Below are 22,839 nucleotides of genomic sequence, written 5' to 3' on the forward strand. Positions count from 1 at the left end.
CAAGTCGATAAGTTGAAGACAAGAAACGCTTTGAAATGTGCATTTTTTACTACAGGGTCAAAACATGCAACATACGTGCCACAACAAGTTGAGAATGCATAAGTACATTTACAGTTTCCTTTGTGACATATCCATATCACATGAAGCAAGATGTCATATCAATGTTCTCTCTGGACAAAGACCCACGAGCATATACCCCACCCCTTGCTAGGAGGAGTTGTATGAGATGTCCCAGGTCTATGGGCTTTGTAAGAAGACCCCATTCCTCAGCCAATACATGGTGAAATGTACATCCCATGTGCTGTGTCGCTCTCATCACTGGATGGATCACTCTCCAAGTGTGGAGCAACTAGCCTGCCTCCCCAAGACATCTAAAAGGCACCCGTGTCCTCTAGCATCTGTGACACTTTGTTGAGCGGGGGTGCTAGGGCCTGACCAGAACAGAACGGGCAATGTCCTCCGACCATGGACAGAATGTTCAGGCAGTACTCCTGGATGGCGCAGAGAACAAGCTTTGCAGACACTTCTTATGTGACAAACAAATACTAATGTACTTGCAAAATGACTAAGCCATGTAAATTTCATGCGCTACAGCTGCGTGATGGAAGCCGGGCTCATGACAGTCGACAATGTCCATGACGGTCAGATGACAGCCTCCCCTTGCTCAGGTCTGTGGTACCAAGCGAAACAGACCGCAGAGGTCAGCAGAGTCAAAGCAAATGCAGACATGGCAAAATTCAGAGAGGTGAATGACAATTCCTGTTAGTAGGTGTGAAAAAGGTAAAAGGATATTGAATTAGCAACCAACAGTTCCTGTTGCTGTTAAGTAGTTATGAATCAAAGAAGGCACAGGCAGCTTTGAAGGCAATCAGTTCAAAAAGACGATCCAAATCATATTCAGCAAAAAGGACCGCCATCCAATCCAGCAGTATGACGGAACAGATGATGTGCTCCTCGCACCACGAGGATGAAAGGAGCATCCCATGGCAACCTGGGAGAGGTTTGATGTAGGCATGGCACAGGAGCCATTGTGCAAACGCACAGGCGCAGCTGCCAGCCTGTCTGACACATTGAAAGTCATCCCACAAACATGTATCACAGGAGCAGTCCTGATCTTGGACCAACTAAGGACTCACCCACAGCTCATGATCCTGGGCAGCAAGGGATGTGTTGGAAAGGCAGACATCCATGGACCACTGAAAGGGGCATCGTCGGCAGTAGAACACAGGTTGCACACAGGTGAAATAGGCATAGTGGAAGGTTAGCCTATAACTGATGGGTAGCACAGCTAATGGGACACATCCAAAGAGAAGCTGCATACGGTCATGGTACAGTTCAACTGACCGGGGTTCGTCTGGACCACAGGATGGGCAGACATGGCATGAGAGCACTCTTAGAACCAGCGCTCAGCTGTACAGCCACAAGTAGTGATATCAAACTGGCAAATGCAGTCTGAAAATTAAAGGAATGACACCCGGTAGTACTCCACTAACAGCATGAAACGAAGGAACAAGGCCAGGGCCCACAAGTTTGAATAAAGTGTGCAACGGCCTTCAGTTTCAGAGGCTTCCGATGATTTCTGTGTCTGTCCCTCTAAAAAACGTGGGAGTGCTGTGTTCAGCAGTGACTGAATCACGCGGGACGGTCAAGGCACCTGGAATTCGAAGGACTAAGGTTTGGTGTGTGAGCGACTACTTGTTGAAGCAGAAGCCCATTGTGGCTGCACACTTATTTAGGTATGCTTTTGCTGTGGGAATGTGAGCCCACAAATGACTATCCACAATCACATGTGGGAGAGTAAGGAGTACATTGCTACAGCAAGGAACATGGCGTGCAACAGTTCCTATATACTTGATGCCTGCCCTGTGACCGCAGCAGTTGTGCTCAATCAGGAGAAGATAACTTCGGCTGAAAAACAGATTTAGCATGGGTATATTGTCAGGGACTGGTGTTCATGTGGGTAAACATGCCTAGATTGTACATGCCACATGAAAATCCCTGGGCAACAGTACTTGAGTGTGTGAATGTGACAATGTCACCATCATCCACATGACAGGATGTGTTGTGATGCTGCCTCTTGTGGCCACACTGCCAAGGATTTCATTGTTCTGCGCTGTGTGTTCTGTGACAACTTACGTCATGTCCATGATGATGTTATTTGGGGGATGGGAGCACACTGCTTCACTTCCCAGCACAGTTCACCCCTTGGCATTCTTGTAAATGCAGTTCAGTCATGATGCTTACTTGTCATGTGACTGAGGTCTTTCACCTGAGTTGGGCAGGGAGAGGTACAGAGACGTGAGTAGATTTTGGCAGCTTCCTCAGCAGACACCGATCACAATGTATCTTACCCCTACTGATGTGGGAGGATAACGCGACACACATGTGTCTAGAGATTCACAGCACTGACCTGCACCAACCTTGTTGACAGACGACAACGGTAACAGAAGTAAGCTTTTCAACTGAACTACATTTACAAGGATGCTAAGGGCTAAACTGTGTTGGGAGGTGCAGTTGTGTGCTCCGGTCCCCCTACTGTCCATGTTGATGGTGTTTGCCGGTGTTATCTGTAATGCATATTGTACAGTATTACCTCGTGGTGTGCTTGTGCGGTTATTCCATAATAAGGCAATGCACTATTGTTTCCTTGTGTCTTTCCAGGTTCTTCCACACTCTCAATGGATTTTCGCTTTTACATATTCAGATACATTGCAATGTGAGCCAACATGCTACTTACTGTGATGAGAATGCTCTTGACACGAAGGCATACTGTTGTGAGTTGTGTTTATTTTGAAATGTGTGACAGGTGAGGGGTGAAGTAAAAAGTGATGGTACACGGATAGCTAGGGTAGAACACACAATGATAGAGTTCCAAAGTCCAACCGAACACTCCCATCCTTGTGGCAATGTGGTTTTGTATTTACAACAAAGTCAATGCTAGATGTTACAGTGGTGACTTCAGCAGTTGCTCCGAGAACTGGAACGGCATGGTGCTGTGCCACGTAATCCTCCCGGGGTCTTTTTCGGATGCCCCCTCTGCCGTGGTGTGACTCACCCCTCCCTGTGGTAGCTGCTGAGGTGGTGTGACTATCATCTGTCTGGCCACGGGGGGGTGGCAGCGATTTGAGCCACATGAGTGTCCCTCAGGACACCCACAAACTGGCCAAAGTATTCCAAAACTTGTCCCAAGCGAATGTCCATGTAGCTCTGCAGCCGGCGGAGTTCCCGCAGTTGTAGCTCTGCAGCCAGCGGAGTTCCCGCAGTTCTTCTTGGACCTTGCCCATCTGTCCCTGGTTCTGCTGGTATGCATCAAGGACAGTTAGCACGGTGTCCAGGGCCTCAGTTGCACTGACCTCCTGAGGCTGTCACCAAGTTGGCCTCCCACCTGCTCTGCTGCCACGGACCTGTGGCGGTGTCAGGCGCTGCCGCCGCACACGGTCCCCAGCATCCCGGTCTGCCTGGTGGTATTCTCAACTGCTGGCAAAGGGACAGTATTGGAGGCAGCAGTGGTGATGGTGGAGGTGGCTCCCACACAGGTAGTTGCTGCAGGGGTCTGCGTTGGCGGTGCAGTTGTTGTGGGAGTCGTGGTGGTGGGGACAGTGAGTGCCAGAGACTGAGCTGTCCTGGGCACACCAGAGGGGCAAGGTCGGCTCTCCTCACCTGAAAAGACCAGCGAGCCTGCATCTAAGGGTTCACCTTCCTGGCGGGAGACTGGCTGGGCTCGTCCGTGGCATGGGTGCCTGCTGTTGCTGGCGAGTCACCTGTTGAAGAGAGGTTATGTTGTCAGCATGTTCAGTACACAGCACAACTTTAATGTTCATGTTTAGCCCATTTCATTTAAGATGGCCTTACTTTTTAGCTTGGCACTACTATGCATTCATAACAGTTTGGCAGCAGTTGAACGTGATGTGGAGGTAGATACATTGCTCGTTAGCGATGTGTCACGACTGAAGAAACAAAATCATATGTACAGATATTGTATTTCCAAGGATATGCTCTCTGGTACCAACTTGTTGCTCATCCGATTCAGTTCATGCTTGGACATTTGTGTCTATTCTATGAGTATTTGACTACTATGCCGCAACTTCATGATTTGTGTTATGCTTTTTGTACTTACCTCCTGTGGTTTGTGAGGTTTGACAGAGTTTCCGTGCATGCGTTGTGTTGACCCAAGTCTTTCTGCTTTGAGGCAATGGGACTTGCACATTGGCTTTTTGTGATCGCGTTCTTATATTTTGCTTTGCAGTTACATGTGACTTCATCACTGGCACTGTGAATCAAGTGGCCTCTCGATGGTATTGGCTGTATGTACACTGCCTACAACTTATGGGGGGTTCCAGAGCTGGCTACCAAGTACGGGACGTGGGGGTCATTTGGCTCCATGCTGTCTGTGAGGGAAGACAGAGGGCCTTGTGTGAGATGGGGTCTTGCTGTCAGGGCTCAACAACCCCCTCTCCAGTGAGATGGCTACCTACCAGTTAGACACTGTCGACGGAGTTAGCTGACACATGGCTGTGGGGAGGGGAGGGTGAGCCATGCTGTTTGGGAGAGAGGCCAGAGTGCATGAGCTGACTACCTACCTGTGAGGTGCCGCTGATCCATTTATATTGAAAGCATTCATTCCACATGAGTTTGATGTGGGCTGGGAATTGAGGCTCACTTGTTGTGCACAACAGTACATTGCAGTGTGATGGGAGACATTTGTTAGTACTTACCAGCCTCCACTCCCCCCTCGATTCCTGTGAGAATCTCTGGATGCATCATGACAAGCAACTTCTCCTCCCATTCGGTGTAAGTTAGTGGTGGAATGGGCGGGCCACCACCAGTTCTCTGGGTCGCCTCATGGTTCCTCTAGGCCCGATGATTGACCTGGCCCTTGAGTTCACCCCACCGCTTCCTGATGTCGCGCACAGTGCATAGGGTGGTCCCTATGGCATTGAGTTTGCTGTGGATCCTTGCCCACATCTGATTATTGCACGCAAGTGGGGTGTGAGGGACCAGGTGTCCAAACAAATGTGATTCTACCCTGGCTATCTCGTCTACTATCACTTTTAACTCTGAGTCGGTGGATTTGGGCATTTTCTTGGGGGGCATGGTGCAAATGAATGAGGGGTGCAGGGTGCAAGGTAGTGGTGGAGATATGTGAAGTGTGCGAGGTGTGTGGGCGAAAGTGGTGTTGTGTGGAGATAGGTGGGTGTGATGTTGTGCAGTGTGAGTCAATGGTGTCCTGTGTCTCTGTCTCGGCTTGTGGTGTGCAAAGGATGTTGGTCCAGGAAGGGGTTGGTTTTATACTGTGGTATGTGGGCGTGTCCACATGAGTGATGACCTCCAGTTGTCTCTTCCATGCTGCGCATGGCTTTCCTTACCAGGAGCAAGTTGTGGTTTATCATTGTGGCGTGTGTGTTGTGAATGTGGGCGGCAGGGAGTACAGGCACACTTCGGGCATAGTTGTGAAGTTGATTCCACCCGCCAGCTCCGCATTCTCATCGTAATTCACCGTGCGGTCATGCCACGGCGGGAGCAGTCTTTTCAACAGTTGAACAGCTTTTCCTGTCCACTGCGGTCGGATTTGCAGCTTTTCCGACCGTGGTGGACAGGGAAGCTGTGACATCTGGCCGCCGCAGTATGATTTTGCGTTCATTGCATTGTAATTTGACCGATGGAAATGCCGCGGTTCATTTAGGGGGATTTTTCCCGAAACCATGGCGGTCGGAGGGCTTTTCCGTACGCCATCGTAATTGGGCCCTAAGTATGGATCCACATTTTGTAACTACCCTTTTGATGATAATGGTGTAATCTTAGCAGCGTAAAATGAAATGGTAAAGGAGCTAAAGACACTGTGATCTAAGCCCATCAGTCCTAAACCTGCCCTACTGGATGGTGGGAAGCAAAGTGCAAGGGTTAACTGGTATGAGGAGGAATGCCTTTAAATGAAGGGAGTTGTTTCATTTGCCCTAGTACACGGTTAAAATAACGAGAGGCACACGCTAGGGCTGTCCAATGTCTCCGCTTTAGTTTAAAAAATCTTTGGAGTCCCTGGCAGTTAAGCTACTCAACGAGTCAAAAATGAAGCATTTTGCAGACATTATTTTATATCTCATAGTCACAAAAATTATATTCAAGGAGCGTTCAATATAATCCAGGAATTTATCGCTGTGAGTGGTTATAAGATCAACCACTCAAAATTGGAAGTTTTGTTCATAGCAGATGCAAGCGATATTCCTTACTGTTTGTAACAACAGCTGGCGTCTAATCACCCAGTTCCTTAATTGGGAATTTTTGTTACCCCAATTTTCACAGATCTGTTTTATCTAAATTATCTGATTATGTTGAGGAAAATTAAAGATCTATTGAATATACAGGCACTACTTCCATTATCTACAATTGGGCATGCTTCATCGATAAAAATGAAATGTTTACCATTATTCTTTTCACTAGTGTCTCAATCAAAATGAATAATGCATATTTCCATGTAGTTGACTCTTTCTTCAGCAAGTTTATTCGGAGGAATAAACATCCCAGAGTTTGTTTTGGCAGTATTATAACTAAAGGAGATGGGAGTTAGCGTTACCTCAGCTACAGGATTATTATTTAGCATCCTTTTTAGATATTATCATGCAGATCAATCATACGGGTGAGTTGTTGATCATTTTATTTTGATTCAGATGATCAAAGAATCAGAAATAGATTTACTGGCTTTTTTGAAAATGGCTAAAGATATAAAGTGATTCATAATATGCTGAACAGTAGTAAAGTTTTATAGGAAATGCTATGCATTTATCTCGTTAAAGGAGTGTAGATATATGGAATTGGTGATCTCAGGAGCTCTTTGGCTGATTACTATTGCGGAAGGCCCGTCACCTCCAGCCATGCGTTGGCGGTCCTTCAGCAATCATTCCGCGATATTCCCCCGCCACATTACGATGGCAGAGGGAATCCAGATTGCCTGGCGGACGGTCCAGAGAGCATGAAATGGTGGCGGTGCCTAGCAGGCACCGTCCACCAAATCAAGATGCTGGCTACAGCAATACCGCCATGGAAAGGCTGGTGGGGATTAGTTACGGGGCCTGTTGCGTGTCATTATATACAACAGGGTAGCCTAACCTCCCTTCCCTTCTACAGAAACAAAATAATTATATATCAGAAGATCTCTGGGTGTTCGTAGCAGACCCCGTACCTCAGTCTATAGATGAAAGATCAACATCAACGGTGCTGTCTCGCTCCTTTCTCTGGATAGATCCCTCTCCAAGTGTGTGTCTCCAACCAGTGTATACCTGTACTACCAAAGTACATGTTCCCAACCAACAGCTACATCTGCATGTTTTGTCTAGGTGCTAGGGCCTGACCAGAATTACAAGGGGCATTGTTGTTAGACCTTGTCTGCAGTGTTCAGACTAAATCCCAGGAAATAACAGAACGCAAAAACAATAGCATATTATGTGTGAAGGTCGCAGTGTGGCACAAAGCGCAAATATGTGCATGTAGTAATATGTGCAAAGCAGAAAACTTAGGGAAAACGACAATGTACACGTGGACCACATGACACATCCACCTGATCTAAAGGAAGAAAATGAGCAGTTGAATGCTTTTAATATGCATCATTTTTTGTACTAAAATGTGAAAGTCCTCAAAGTCTCTTTTAAAACATTGCCAAACACATCATGATCTGCCTGTTTATCCCTCCTTTTACTGGGCCATATTGGACAACTCAATCTAACTCAATCTAGCACCCCAGTGCCTTTCAACACTGCATGCTTGTGCCCCTCCCCAGTGCCCAGTTGAAGGGCAGCAGCAGTAATAGCAAGGGGAGGCAAGGCAACGTTAGTAGAGGTTCTCCCCTGAGCTGTCTTTGTGAGTAAGCGCTTGGGTGGAAACTCGATGAGGTCAGGTAAGATGCAAAAAGAGTCAGCAGCAGCTTCAAGGCTTAGGAAGAACAAGGCATGCACAACAGGTTCCCCCCAAGGGAATTGAGAGCCTTCATCTCCAGCCCCCGAGCCTAGCCAACAACTTGTCTCTCCATTGGAATCTTCCCAGACTCCAGTACTTGGTCCCACCATCAGGGTCTGTAAGTACCCCAAACTATTGAGTGTTCCCATGGCTGCCTCATTGGATATAAGAAGAACTGTTGAGCATGCTGGCCCTTGTGTCACAACCTTACTGGACTTATTTGAAAGCCCTCCATGGTACCCAGTTCAGATGCCTCATCAAGTAGCAGGGGCAACCATACTTGTAGTCTGGCACAGACAATGGGAAGGTCGACGCGACTAAACTTTCAGGCCTTAGTGCACCACCACCCCGCTAATAGGACCCACCGCAGACAGCAATGTAGTGTGTAGCTCAAGGGCCGATGAGGCAGAAGTCGAGATGGGAACATCGAAGAACATCGATGCTAATTAAATTTCAATGGCACCATAATCAGGAGCAGCACACCGCTAGCTGCCAGATCAGAAACCCCACTCCTGGAGTCTCCCAGAATAGTTCACCTTCACAAGTCTCTGCATCATATATTTCCACACTTCCTTAACTGTGTGGAGCTTGAGCCTCGCATTAAATGAGGCAACAGACCTTGCATATCAAGGAAATTACCCAAAATGCGAGAGGAAAAGCAGGGATGCGTGTCGGACCCCCTGCTTTTCAATATGTTCATCGCCGACCTATGGCAATCCCTCAACTCTGCCAACAGCCACCCCCCACAATTAGGATTTGTAAGGATCAGCAACCTACTTTACACTGCTGATCTTACCTTGTACAGCTTCACACGCATTGAGTCAACTACAAACCTACACAATTGCCAACATCAGGGAGGTAAACTTGAAGAAACCCAAGGTAGTAACACTAGGAAGAAAAAACTACAGTGGCGGAGGCTGGTTTTATAACAATAACAGGGTCGACCGTGGATCAATCATATAAATACCTGGGGGTAGTAATAGACGCAAGATGTTAATTTGCACCTCACCAGAAGAGAGTCAAAGCAAAGTCTCTCACACTACAGATGGCCCTATCAATACTCTCAAAAACGCTTTTGGGTCCAACTCTATCCCCAATACTAGAGGTGATGAGAGCTACAATCTCACCACATTGTCTTATGGCAGCAAAATATTATTGGCAACATATAGCAGTGCTCTCAACAAATACATCACAAGACTATACAAAAGGGTTCTTCACCTGCCAACTTCTTCGTCCACCACCCAGATCAGGTTGGAACTGGGCCTACTCGAACAGCCGGCCGTAAGTGCTGTGCCTACTTTAATTTGTGCCACAAGCTGCATGCAACAAGGGGTAAGCACATAAAAGTACTGCTATGAATGAATGAATGAATGAAGTTATATTTATATAGCGCGTAGCTACCCGTAGGCCTCCTAGCGCTTGCAGACAACGGAGAGCACTGAAAGAGAGAGTATCACTGAAAAGCTGAGAGGAACAGGTGGGTTTTGAAATGTTTACGAAAGACCAATATGTTAGGTTCACTACGGAGGGTGTGTGGGAGAGTGTTCCAGAGGTTAGAGGCGTTCAGAGTAAAGGTACGGCCACCCCATCTGGATCTACGGACTTTCAGAGGAGTGGCAAGAAAGGCGGCACTAGAGCGAAGAGTTCTGGGAGGTTGGTAGGGGACAACTAGGGATTGAGTAATAGCGGGCCCATATTTCCAGAATGCTTTGTGAGTCAAACACATAGCTTTAAACTGGATCCTGGCTCGAATGGGTAGCCAATGTAAATTTTTTAAAGCAGGCTTGGCTGACTGTCTGCGGGGAATCTGTAGTAAGTGACGTGCTACACAGTTTTGGATAACCTGGAGCCTATTTAAAGTTGACTGAGGGGCGCCCAGGAAGAGTGCGTTCCCGTAGTCCAGGCGAGACAGAAACATGGCCTGGACCATGATTCTTCTGGCCTGGGAGGGGAGCAAGAGGAGGATTTTTCTGAGCGTACGTAGTAAGCCAAAACATGTGGCCGAGAGCTTAGTAGTATGATGATTAAAACTGAGAGAGCTGTCAAGCCACATGCCGAGACTTTTGATCTGTTGTTTTGGCGTGGGCATGGGTCCAAGCCAGGATGGCCAAGCCAACGAGGAGAAGGGCGAGGGGGATTTCCCTAGGAACATAAGTTCGGTCTTCTCCCCGTTTAGTTTGAGGTGGGAACTGCTCATCCATTGGGCGACTGCCTCAAGGCAGGATCCTAGAACACCAGCCGAGCCCTCAGGGTGGTTCAATGACACCACCAACTGGGTATCGTCTGCGTAAGTGATTATTTTGATACCGAAGGGATGCACTATCTCGGCTAGTGGGGCCATATATGAGTTAAAGAGAGTAGGGCTCAGCGAGGATCCCTGCGGGACCCCACAGTTAAGAGGCCATTGACTGGACCTGGCAGTCCCCTCAAAAACTTGGTAGAAACGGTCCTTGAGGAATGACTGAATCCAGGTAAGTGCCATCTTTCCAATCCCCATGTTAATCAACCGTTCAAGTAAGATGTTGTGGTTGACAGTGTCAAAGGCGGCACTGAGGTCAAGTAAAATGATCGCTACAGTGCCGCCCTGATCAAGAAGTCTTCTGGCTTCTTCCGTGACTGCGAGCAGTGCCGTCTCGGTGCCTAGCTGGGAACGGAAGCCTGTTTGAGAGGAATGGAGTAGATTATTGGTTTCAAAATAATTAGCCAGAGTGGCATTGATGTGGCGTTCAACCAGTTTACTTAGCCAGGGGAGAAGGGAAATGGGGCGGTAGTTTGCCAAATTTGAGCGGTCCAGATTCGGTTTTTTTAACAAAGCTCTAACCTGGGCACATTTCCAGGCCTGGGGAACTATGCCAGTAGTAATGAAGGAGTTAAGTATATCAATAATGACTGGGCCTATGGATTGAGAAACCAAGGAGAGCTGATTAGGGGGAGCGGGATCAGTAGGGGAGCCAGACGTTACCTTGGAGAGAAGGGAGTCCAGACCTTTCTCCTCTAGCAAGGGGAATTCTTCTAGCGAGTGTGTCATATTAGATCTGGAGTTGGAGTAGGAGGGGTTAGACGTGTAAGGGGAGAAAGACTGACATATTAGTTGAATTTTATTGTGAAAATATTCAGCCAATTTATTGCAATGTTGAGAGGCATCCTCCAGCTTGGGAGGCTCCTGAGGAAGGGAGGACAAGGATTTGACACTTCGAAATATTTCTTTCGGGGATGATGCAGCAGACATAATCTTGTCCTCATAGAACTGAATTTGCGCCGTTTTAATTTCAGCCTTGTAGGATCTTATGGCTTCTTTATACTCAGATTTTCTACATTCCTCGTAACTCAGTCTCCATTTCCTTTCTAGTTGTCTGCAACTTTGTTTAATTTTCCTTAGACTGGGAGTGTACCAGGGAGCGGATTTCTCCCTACATTTCTTGTGAGTCGGAACTTTAGGTAGAAGAGTATCCAATGAGTTGCGAATCCAGGCGTTGAAGTTGCTATTGGCCTGATCTGGGTTAGGGTTGTGAAGAGGTCTATGAGAGACGAGAATATCCGACCAAGTACTGGCGGAAAGGTTCGACCATTTTCTGTCCAGAGTGACTGAAGACAGCAGAGCAGGATTAGGGGAACTGGTCTCCCAGGTCATGGGAACTAAGGAGTGGTCAGTCCAAGGGAAAGGGATAGGAGCGGCCACTGAAAGTTCATGGGCATTACTAAATACGAGATCAAGTAAATGGCCTTTGTCATGCGTGGGAAGAAAACCCATTTGCATAATTTGAAGGGCGGAAAGGCTAGTGGACAACTCCTTAGCGAGGGGATTGGCGGGGTCATCCAGGTGTATATTAAAATCACCGAGTATCGTAAAATTAGCTAGGGTGACAGCTCGCTCGGCCACAAATGAAGGAAGAGAATTGAGAAATTGGCCTATGGGTCCGGGAGGACGATAGATTAAGAGACCATAGAGGGTACAGGAGGATGAAATTTCCAGGGCAAATTGCATACCTTCACAGTCAGGGGGCCCCTCTAGGGATGAGCGGCATCTAATAAACGTTTTATATATTATTGCTAGTCCTCCGCCTCTAGAGTTCTTACGGTCGGCTCTATGTATGAGATAGCCGGGGGGAAGAGTCTGAACAACATCTGGGTCGGAGTTGTTGTGTAGCCAGGTTTCGGTTAGAAATAAGACGTCAGGCTGACGATCTTCTAGTAAGAGACGGAGTTCAGTGGAGTGTCTGGGGAGGGAGCGGCAGTTAAGTAGGAGCAGCTGCAGGATTGGGGCTGGTGTGTAAGTCTCCTTGACCCTTGGGAGTAGTTTAAAGTTACAGGAGGGGCAGTCAGCGAGCTCTCTCGTAAGATTTATGGAGTGGGCGCACTGCTGGGCTGTGGTACCCTGTAGGCTTTTGAGAGTTTGAGCGCTGTAGCGAATGGCAGTGTGGAGACTGCGAGGGGTTGTGGCCCTGGATCCTGGTCGGGCGTGGACGGGCGCAGACGGGCTTGCCTTTGGCGCGCCTTCGGCGCGCCGCCGGCGCGCCCGCTGCGCGCGTCCGCTGCGCGATCGAAGGTGCATCAGAATATATACAGCGTCAGCGAAGAAGAACTAGAACGCTGATCTACCCGGAAATGCGATGCCCAGGAAGTGACTCCAACCAGCCCTCCGCTCAACGGCACTTGCCGAGTCGGACCGGGGCTTAAGGAGTACTCCAGCGGGAGAAGCAGGTAAATGTGCAAAATGCTAGTAAAAATGTACTATAGCAGCATAATGGGGGTGACTTTTAAAACAATAGCAGCACAGGTAGAGACACAGTTAAAATTGATTTTTGCAAGATAAAATGGTGAGCACTTCTAATGCTCAGCAAGCGGCAGTACCTCGTAAATCAGGCTCTGCGCGCGTCCGCTGCGCGATCGAAGGTGCATCAGAATATATACAGCGTCAGCGTCAGCGAAGAAGAACTAGAACGCTGATCTACCCGGAAATGCGATGCCCAGGAAGTGACTCCAGCCAGCCCTCCGCTCAACGGCACTTGCCGAGTCGGACCGGGGCTTAAGGAGTACTCCAGCGGGAGAAGCAGGTAAATGTGCAAAATGCTAGTAAAAATGTACTATAGCAGCATAATGGGGGTGACTTTTAAAACAATAGCAGCACAGGTAGAGACACAGTTAAAATTTATTTTTGCAAGATAAAATGGTGAGCACTTCTAACGCTCAGCAAGCGGCAGTACCTCGTAAAACAGGCTCTGCGCGCGTCCGCTGCGCGATCGAAGGTGCATCAGAATATATACAGCGTCAGCGTCAGCGAAGAAGAACTAGAACTCTGATCTACCCGGAAATGCGATGCCCAGGAAGTGACTCCAGCCAGCCCTCCGCTCAACGGCACTTGCCGAGTCGGACCGGGGCTTAAGGAGTACTCCAGCGGGAGAAGCAGGTAGATGTGCAAAATGCCAGTAAAAATGTACTATAGCAGCATAATGGGGGTGACTTTTAAAACAATAGCAGCACAGGTAGAGACACAGTTAAAATTGATTTTTGCAAGATAAAATGGTGAGCACTTCTAACGCTCAGCAAGCGGCAGTACCTCGTAAATCAGGCTCTGCGCGCTATGAGGAGAAATGAATACTAGAGGCCCAAGTCAAGTACATCATCAGTTTCTTGAGGACTGCCAGCAGCTCCTAGACGTAAAAGACCTCTAGGACAGTAACCCGATCCAACAAGCATTCAAATTGGGCATCAAAGAACGCATCCGTACCTGGTCATACCATTCTGATAGAGTTGCCTTTGCTAAAGGCAAGCACTCTTGGGTGATCATTACCACTTATCGACCAGCTTCTCCTGCTCCTTACCTTGCCTGTACATATTCCAATCAATTGAAGGCAAGATTCATGGCTCTGAGGCTGGGAGAGCGGCCATTCTTGAAACACCTTGCTAACTGGCATCGAACCCAAGAAGGCACAATCTGTAGGGGTTGCAGGCAGTGCGAGGAATCCCTTGAACGTGTATTGAGCCTTTGTCCTGCACTGCTGGCCGAATTAAAAATCAGGCTAAAGCATGAATGGAATATTCTGGGAGCCTGTACACGCAGGCGAGCCATTATCGCCTCACTCAACCCTGGCAACACTTGTCTAAAAATCCATCTGTTAAAGTTTGCTTCATTAGCTTATAACAGACTACGTCACTTAGGGACTCCATCAGCAAGCCCCAGTACAATGAACATATGATCATCAATCCTTCCTCAAGACGGTCAAGAGTCAGCACTGATGACAAGATCACTTTGATGCTATCAACAATTGAATCAGCACCTTCTATATAAGCCCTGTTGTTGCACTATAATGTTAGCTCAGCCTACTGTAATGTCTCCATCGGCGAATGCTTTTTGTATTCGCTAAGATATTTGGAAAATAGTGAGACCTGAGGTTTTTATTGTGTCTTCCAATAAGTGCAGGCAACCCCAGTATCAGGTTACTGGGGCAGACAGTTCCCTCTAGCGCAGTGGTCATCAATATGTGGGGCGCGACCCCCAGGGGTGCTCTGGAGTCATGGAAAGGGGGTCACACATTTCCATGCCTCACTTCTGCCTGGAATCCAAAACGTGCTTTTCCTTTTGGAAAAAGACAACCGTCCAGGATGCTTCATTCTGATCAGTAAAATGCTTCTGCTGAAGTGAATTGCTAAAGTTAGTTGAGTCTCCTGTGCTGTGAAACAAAGAGGCCAGGCAGACAGGTAAAACAATCCTTCACACCAGGGTGCCTGATTGGCTTAATGAAATGCAAATGCAGCTATGAGTGAATGAATGAATAGGTTTATTTGCATAAGTTAACTAAAACCATTGCAATACTAAAAAGAATAAAAAACATTTTCTTGTGCAATATATAAAGATAAAAAGTTAGTAAAATACGGTTATTAGATGCCAGCAATTGTCTCAGTCTTGTTTTCGAGTTTGATTCTGGTCGTTACTCTGTGGCCAATCCCGTGGGAGAGTATCACTACCCCGGATGGTCAGGGTTCCAGGACTGCTTTTGTTAACTTTCCTCTCCTTTAGAGCTGTTACTCATGTAAAGTGCTAATGCTTTGATAATTCATGAGCTGGTGTGCCGGATATGTATCAGATTACGTGCAACTGTTGAGACGTCTGAAGCTGGTGTGCCAGATTTATATCAGATTATGTACAACTGTTGAGAGCCGTCTGAAGACACTGGGCCATGATCTCAAAGATTCTTTTGTCTGATGGCTGCGACCAGTCCCTGGAGGAGGACACCCGTCTCATTCTTCAGTTGCCCCCCCCCCCCGCTCCGGCGCCATTCTTTACTGGCTGTAGTCCGCACCGCTTATACAGTGCAAATGGGTATATTGTAGTTTTCAATATGGTGGAACTATTACGAGGGAGCTTTGGGCTCAATTGCTGCTTTCTACGCTTGTTCTTCCTCTTTCGGGGTCCTATTTTTGAAGAAATCCAGGATCAGCGTATGGAATCGGTGGGAGCAGGATCCAATTGTAGGGTGGGGATAGATGGACCAAACCCTGGAGGAGGACGACCAGTCCCCGGAGGAGGACGCCAATCTCATTCTTCAGTTGCCCCCAACAGCTCCGGCGCCATTCTTTACTGGCTGTAGTCTGCACGGCTTATGCAGTGCAAATGGGTATATTGTAGTTTTCAATATGGTGGAACTATTACGAGGGAGCTTTGGGCTCAAGTGCTGCTTTCTACGCTTGATTTGTGCCCTTTCGGGGTCCTGTTTTTGAAGTAATCCTGGATCAGCGTTTGGAATCGGTGGGAGCAGGATTCAATTGTAGGGCGGGGATAGATGGTGCCCCTGATGGCTTGCACAAATCTTCCACAGCGGGCTAAAATGTAAGGTTCATGCAGCTATGAGTTAATCTGCAAATGTAAGGGGTGCTTGGGAGCGTTAATCACTCCAAGCATTGTGATTGCAAAAATGTGATTTGTTTTCAGTGGTAGTAGGAAGTGTTAATACCTGGGCTGTGAAGTGCCTGCTTTTAATTGTAAGTGTATTTATGCAGCACTTAGTACCCCTGATGAGTGTTGAAGGGACAGTAATGCAAAAAGAAATTGCATTCCTTATGCATTGGTATTACTAAAGTCTACATTTTCAAAGCTCCATTTTATCCTAAATCTATTTTCACAGTTTGTGGCAGTCTATCCCATAGGGGCCGATTCCGATCCTGTATTTTTGTTTTCCGTACAATTCGTATCCGTAATTTTTGCCGTACGAATCGGTCAAGTCCCGTCCCACCCGTGTAGTACGATTCGTATGGGAAAAATACATACGGATCGGCCCGATCCGTACGAATTCGATCGGGAAAAGTTGTACGAGACAGACCTGGACACTTTTCCGTACGAAGCCTAAAAATACAGTCCGACCGTACAAGTACGATCCGGACCGGCTTTCCGATTTAGGATTCGTATGGAAAACGTCCCGTACACGGGGAATGACTTCACCCGCTACAAAGCAAACTTTGTACGATGCGTATCCCGGGAAAAGTAGTTCCCGGGGTGCGAGTCGTACAGGGGTACGAATCGTACAGGCCCCCCATGCATATGTACGCACCTCTCAACAACATCGCGTATGTACACACCTTACAACAACATCAACGCGTATGTACGGTGCATACCCCAACATCGTGTATGTACGCACCCCACAACAACATCGTCGTGTATGTATGGTGCGTACCCCAACATCACGTATGTACGCACCCCACAACAACATCGTTGCATATGTACGGTGCGTACCCCAACATCGCGTATGTACGCACCCCACAACAACATCATCGCGTATGTACGGTGCGTACCCCAACATCGCATATGTACGCACCTCACAACAACATCATTCCGTATGTACGGTGCGTACCCCAACATCGCGTATGTACGCACCTCACAACAACATCGCGTATGTACGCACCGTACATAGGCAATGTAAAACAGCACAAGGAGGGTCTATTCGACTCACACAACACCACAAAACACGTCTACAGTGCACAAAACATGGAAATGACTGACCTGGCCACATCCAAACAGGCAAACAGAGGAGCAAACTCACAACCACCCCTTATAACACACCCACCAAAAATTCAAACTGAGGCCCACCCACAAATGGACCAATAAAAAGGGCCCACACACACAAACCATGAGCCTTTGCAACAGACTCACTGCAGCTAGAGAGCACACACCAACAGCTGCAACCATCCACCTTAACATATACACCTTCACACAACCTCCTTCACACATACACCCTCTTCACATTCAGACCCACAACTTCACATTCAGACCCACACACCCACAACCATCCACATCCTCACCCCACACCATGCCCACAGACAAGAATCCAAAGTTCACAAGGGAGGAGCTGGAGATCCTTGTCAATGAAGTCATCAGAGTCGAGCCACAGCTGTTTGGAACATTGGTCAGACAGACTAGCATAGCCGAAAAATCACGCCTGTGGCAGAGGATCGTCGATAGGGTGAATGCTGTTGCACCCATCAGAAGGACCAGGACTGAATGCCAAGCCAGGTGGTACGATCTGCGGAGGGCGGTCAAGCGAAAAATGAATGACGACTACGCCCAGAGCAACATCACTGGAGGTGGTGGGCCCCGCAGACCAGTACATTTCCATCCCTGGGAGGAGAAGGTGATGGCCCTGCTTCCGCCGGTGGGAGTTCATGGACTTCAAGGACTTCCAGAGCGTGGTGAGTACACAAACAACTAACGTAACATGGGGGTAATGGCATCCACATCCCAACTACACAAAATGCACGCAACTACCCCCAAGCCCTCACCTCCCAGAACCACAGTCAAAAACAACGCTAATGCCAATAACATGTGTATGCCCCATTGAGAAAGCAAGGCCATGCTATGTCCCATGCTACACGAAGCACCAACCCAAGAATGGATGTCCCGTATGCTGGGAGGGTGGGTGTCACAAAACGCATTGTTGAACTCCAAATCAGACACAATTGCCCTCATCCGATATGGCCCAGGTACATACCCATGTTCCATGCGCAATGCACAGGGATTGGGAAAGTACTGACAAGATAGCTGACACTTGACCCGGGTGTAGGCAGCACAAGGCCCTCCTGTGACCAGTGCAAACACAAACACCAAGACAACAAGGTCAGATATCTAGGACAGGAACTCACACTCCCTGTCATGGCAGCATGCTCCATGGGGGGACAGCTACATCACCTGGGAGCTCCAGTGCCAAATCACCCTGTCACACACACCCCTTACACAAGCAGACACCCCCGGGACAGGCAATGGATTTACCCACTGTCACAATGGACATGTAACACAACAACACCAATACATAGCCGAAGAAGCATCCAAACCAAAAATCTACATGTCAAAGACTCAGGAGAACATATCAATCTGTCCTCCCCAACATACCCATCCACAAGTGAACATTGAGGAGAATGCTAGGCACATACAACTACCTGGAGGAACAGTGCCAACTTGAATGTGTATGAAACATGGATGTTGCATGAAACAGCATTAACATTGTCTGTCTCTCACACAGAGGGCAACGTGATGATTCTCCCCCCAACAATGGGGGTGAAGAATCACAGTCCCAGGCTCGGGAGGAACCTGATCCCACCGGCAGCGACGCCTCTCAACACTCCGCGGATGACCCCGACCGACCTGGACCCTCTGGTGTCCAAGCCCCTGCAGCACCTGGTTCAGGAACATCTGTGCCAAACACCACCCCCATTCCTGCCACATCCCAGGAAACACCGAGGAGCCCTGCCCGCAGTGAACAGCTGAGCCAGTCTGACCAGGAGGGACAAGGTGCGCCGGGCACCCAGGAGGAGGCAGACAACACTGCCACTGCCATCCCTCAGGGGTCCCATAGACCCGATGTGCCCACAACGGCAGCCCAGGCTCGTGTGGGCAGGGGTGGTGGGAGTGGAGGCAGGCGGAGGCGAGAACCTGATCAGCCAGCTGAAGGGACTGGTATGCCACACATAGACAACATCATGGACGCATACCGGCGAGTTCAGCCAGGTAGTGGTGACCCTCACAGAGATGAAGAACCAGCAGGCCGAGCAACACGCCAGTCAACAAGAACACCAAGGACGGATGGAGGCAAGACTGGTTGAGCTCCTGGCGGTGCAAAGGGACATAAGCCATACACTCCTTTGGATCGCCGACAACATGGGCAACCCTCCCTGTGCCACCAGGTGAAGACCACCACCAGCCACAGGGAGGGAGGAGGAGGAGGATTCGTCTGACGGAGCGTCCCAAGCATTGTCAAGGCCTGCATCTGAGGGTCCCCGGAGGAAGGTGGGTCGTCCATGGAAAAGACCGTGAGAGGCAGCGGACTATCCACATCTCCCAGGTCACCTGGCGTGGCACCTGGCCTCCATGTGTGACAGCATTACCTCATTGACTGACATTATCTGCCACATGGACTTGCTGGTCACAGTCTGACCAATGATGCCAAACACTGTGGCCTGGACTCTGATGACTTCAAATGCCAAGGATCCCATCTCCCCCTGTGAACTTTGGATCCTATGGTCCCTGTATTCCACCTTTTTCTGTGCACAAATCACGCCCCAGACCTTTAATAAAAAAATGTATAATTGTAATTTGATGTTGCAGTCATTTAGCATGAGTCCACAACATACATGTGGGGATATGTCAAAGTATGCCTGAGTGTGGAACTAACTCCAGCCATCCATGCACTTGGATCTGAGTCCAGTCGAGGACACACATGTGTCTCAATGTATCACCAAATACAGACATGGAGCCCAATACTCACCCGTGATTGCCTCAAGCTGCTGAGGGGGGGGCTTGCAATACTGCTCAGACAGACCAATTTGGCAGAATACAATGAAGGTGTAGAGGTCATGGGTCATGTTGAGGTGCCCGGGGAGAGAGTCCCAGGTCTGTTTGGCGAGGTGGGAGAACTATCTCCTGCATGCAGTTGTTCTGTGGATGTGATGAATGGTGACCAAGGCAAGGTGGGCTGCACGAAGTTGGGCCAACGGGGTGTTGGATGACAGACGTCCAAGGTCGGTTTTGGGTCTGGGGTTGTGGACTGCCTCCTGAGGGTGGTTGAGGAGTCTGAAGGAGATCCTGCAGCAGACAGTGAGCCATTGTAGCTATCTCAGGTGGACGGTGATGTGGCTGGGGCGGGGGATGTTGAAGATGAGGTGTGCGGATGCACCCTGGATGTGGACAACTTCTCTTGCAGTTTTGCTGTTATTCCTCCGCAGAGGGCGGTGCTGTAGTTTACCCGGCTGGTGTCGTGGACCTGGGGACGGTCTGTCTTGCCTTGGAGTGGATCTATCTGTGGATCATTTGCAGCATGCGGAGGGTGTAGCAGCATGAGGTACAGATGGTGTAGATTTGCATCGTAATTGTGAGCGATGAGTCCATGATGAACACCAGCTTGCATGCGTGGCCACTGGGTGCTGGTGCGGTGTCCAGGCTGGTGGGACACAAGTAGTTGACCCAGCCGTAAGGGGACAATCCTCAGATGATGACCTCAGTCCTGTCCAAGTCCAGCCTCAGGTGGCTGATGTTCAGCCATTCGTCAACGGATCTCATGCCTTCTTGAAGGTTGGATCTGGCAATGGCTGGGTCTTTGGTGAGGTTGAGGAGCAGCTGGGTATCAATGGCATGCGAGATGATGATGAGGTCGTGTGCGCATGTGATGGTGGAGAGGGGGGTCATGGAGACAATGAAGATCGTCACGCTGAGAGATTAGCCCTGGGGCATGGGCCACATGACCCCAGTGTACTACATGCTGCAGGGTGGAGGCTGACTCCCTGGGCCCTGCTGGTGAGCTACTTGTTGATTTAATCATGGGCCCTCCTCTGGATACCAGTGTTGGAGATGTGCGAGCTGACAGTGTGGTTGCACATGGTGTACAATGCCGTTGAGAGGTCAAGGGGGGTGGTCTCACCATTGTTGAGCAGGGCAAAGTTGTCGTTGGTGGTGGCAATGATGACAGTTGCAGTGGTGTGATTACTGTGGAAGATGTTCTGGTGCCAGTTGCCTGGAGCTGTTTTCGCGGAGGAAGTTTGTCAGTTGCTCGTTGAGTGTCTTCCTGATGACATTTGCTGGGTAGGGAAGCAGGGTGAGGTTCTAGGAGATCCTGTGGTACTGCCGTCCGTTGTTGAAGAAGGGCCTGGGTCTCTGCATGCCTCCAGCTCTCATGGAATGTGGCAAACTCAAAGGAGACATTCAGGACGCCCTGGATGTGGGCTTCAAGGATGGGGAATGATGTGGTTGAGATGTTGTGTGGGAAGGGGCCCTGATGGAGAGCCAGAGTGGATGGTGCACATGAGCCAGGTGGTGTATTTGCTGCTGATGGGAGTCCAGAACCTGAGGGGGGTTTGTCCCACGGATAATAGTGCTGTCTGCCTCTGTGTGCCAAGGCTGTTGTGTATGGCCATGAGCTTGCAGTGGTAGAAAGTTGCAAGGGATGTGATCTGCCTTGCAAGGGTGGGGTGACTTTTGGATGGAGATCTGCTGTCAGTTCACTCACAATGCTGATGAGCTCCTTGATGTCGTGTGTTTTGGTGCCTCGGCCCTATCTGAAGGATCTCCACTTGTCCTTGCTGATGATATGGTGATGGCTGTGTGTGGCGTTTTCCAGGGCTGTAAGGTAAATGAAGGTACTTTGTGTTGCAAGGTTTGCACAAGAGTCCGGCTAGATCTGTATGAGTCCAGTAGGTCTGCCTTGTCCCAGGTGGCTTAAAAGTTGTTGTGCTTCACAGGAAAGTCCGTCAATGTGGCAAGATTGTTGGATCAGTAGCTGATCCAGTATGTGAGGTTGCAGGGTGTGGCGGTGGTGTTGGTTCGAGTGTCCCACACAGCTTGTCTGTGGTGACTTACATCAAGCATCTTTGGGGGATCGGTAGCGGGGTGTGGGGCAGTATGTTACTTGTGGGAGACGTGGATGCAAATGTTGATGGACCAATGTTGAATGGTGGTGGGGTTCTCCTCCAGCAAGAAGTTACTGGCCTCCAGCCACATGTAGCCTGTGAAGGTGAGGGCGTGCGTGCAGATGTACGTGTTGATGGCTTTGCGGAATTGTGGATGTAGGCCTGGAGATCTGTAGATGAGTGTTACTCTGAGGGTTGCCAGGGGGTTGGAGCAAAACTGGATTTGTGACTCTGAGGGTGTACTTGGGAATAAATTGCAATTCATCCTCCGGGATTGTTGTTGCCGTCCCTGCGGGTGATCTTGTATCCGTCTGAGATGGCAATGAAGAAGTTGTGTGCTGAGGATGATTTTGTCCAGGTTACTGTCATGAAGGTGATGTGTGGGGCTATTGTGTTGAGGAGATAACAGAGTCCAATGGCGTGCTTGTGGACGGAGAGGGTGTGGAGTAGGATGCACATGACCTGGTTGTTCTGACAGGGTCTGGTAGGCGGGGCAGCGCTGTGTAGGCAGTTGGAGTTGCACACTCAGCATGCAAAGGTGTCGTGTGTGTGCTTAGGGGTTGCCTGATAGCAGGCAGTTGATTATCTGGAGGAAATTGCTTGGGGGGTGGCTGCAGCATGAGCCTGTTGTGTGACGTGGGTCATGCAAGGACCAGAGGGTCGTGCACTGTGCACGTTGCAGGCGTAGGCAGTCCTGCCTTTGGCATGGCGTTGGTGCAACAGTGCCACAGACAAGCTGCTGGCTGCATTTAGAATGGGTGGAGGGGGAAGGGAGGAGCATTTTGGAGACGTGTAGGTTGCAGAATTAGGGCACTCGTGGGGCGATGCCGCAGGTGAGGCAGCAGCAGGCAGAAGGGGTGAGAAACTAGGCACAAATTAGCACACAAAGACAAGGAGGTCAGAAAGGCACAGTGCAACAGGTGTATGTAAAGGAAGGATTGTCAGGTTACTCATGGGTCACTCAGAGAAAATGTATGAACAATCAGAAAAAATGACGGCCACAGGATC

Source organism: Triturus cristatus, chromosome 12 (assembly GCF_964204655.1).
Source record: "Triturus cristatus chromosome 12, aTriCri1.1, whole genome shotgun sequence".
NCBI lineage: Eukaryota > Metazoa > Chordata > Amphibia > Caudata > Salamandridae > Triturus > Triturus cristatus.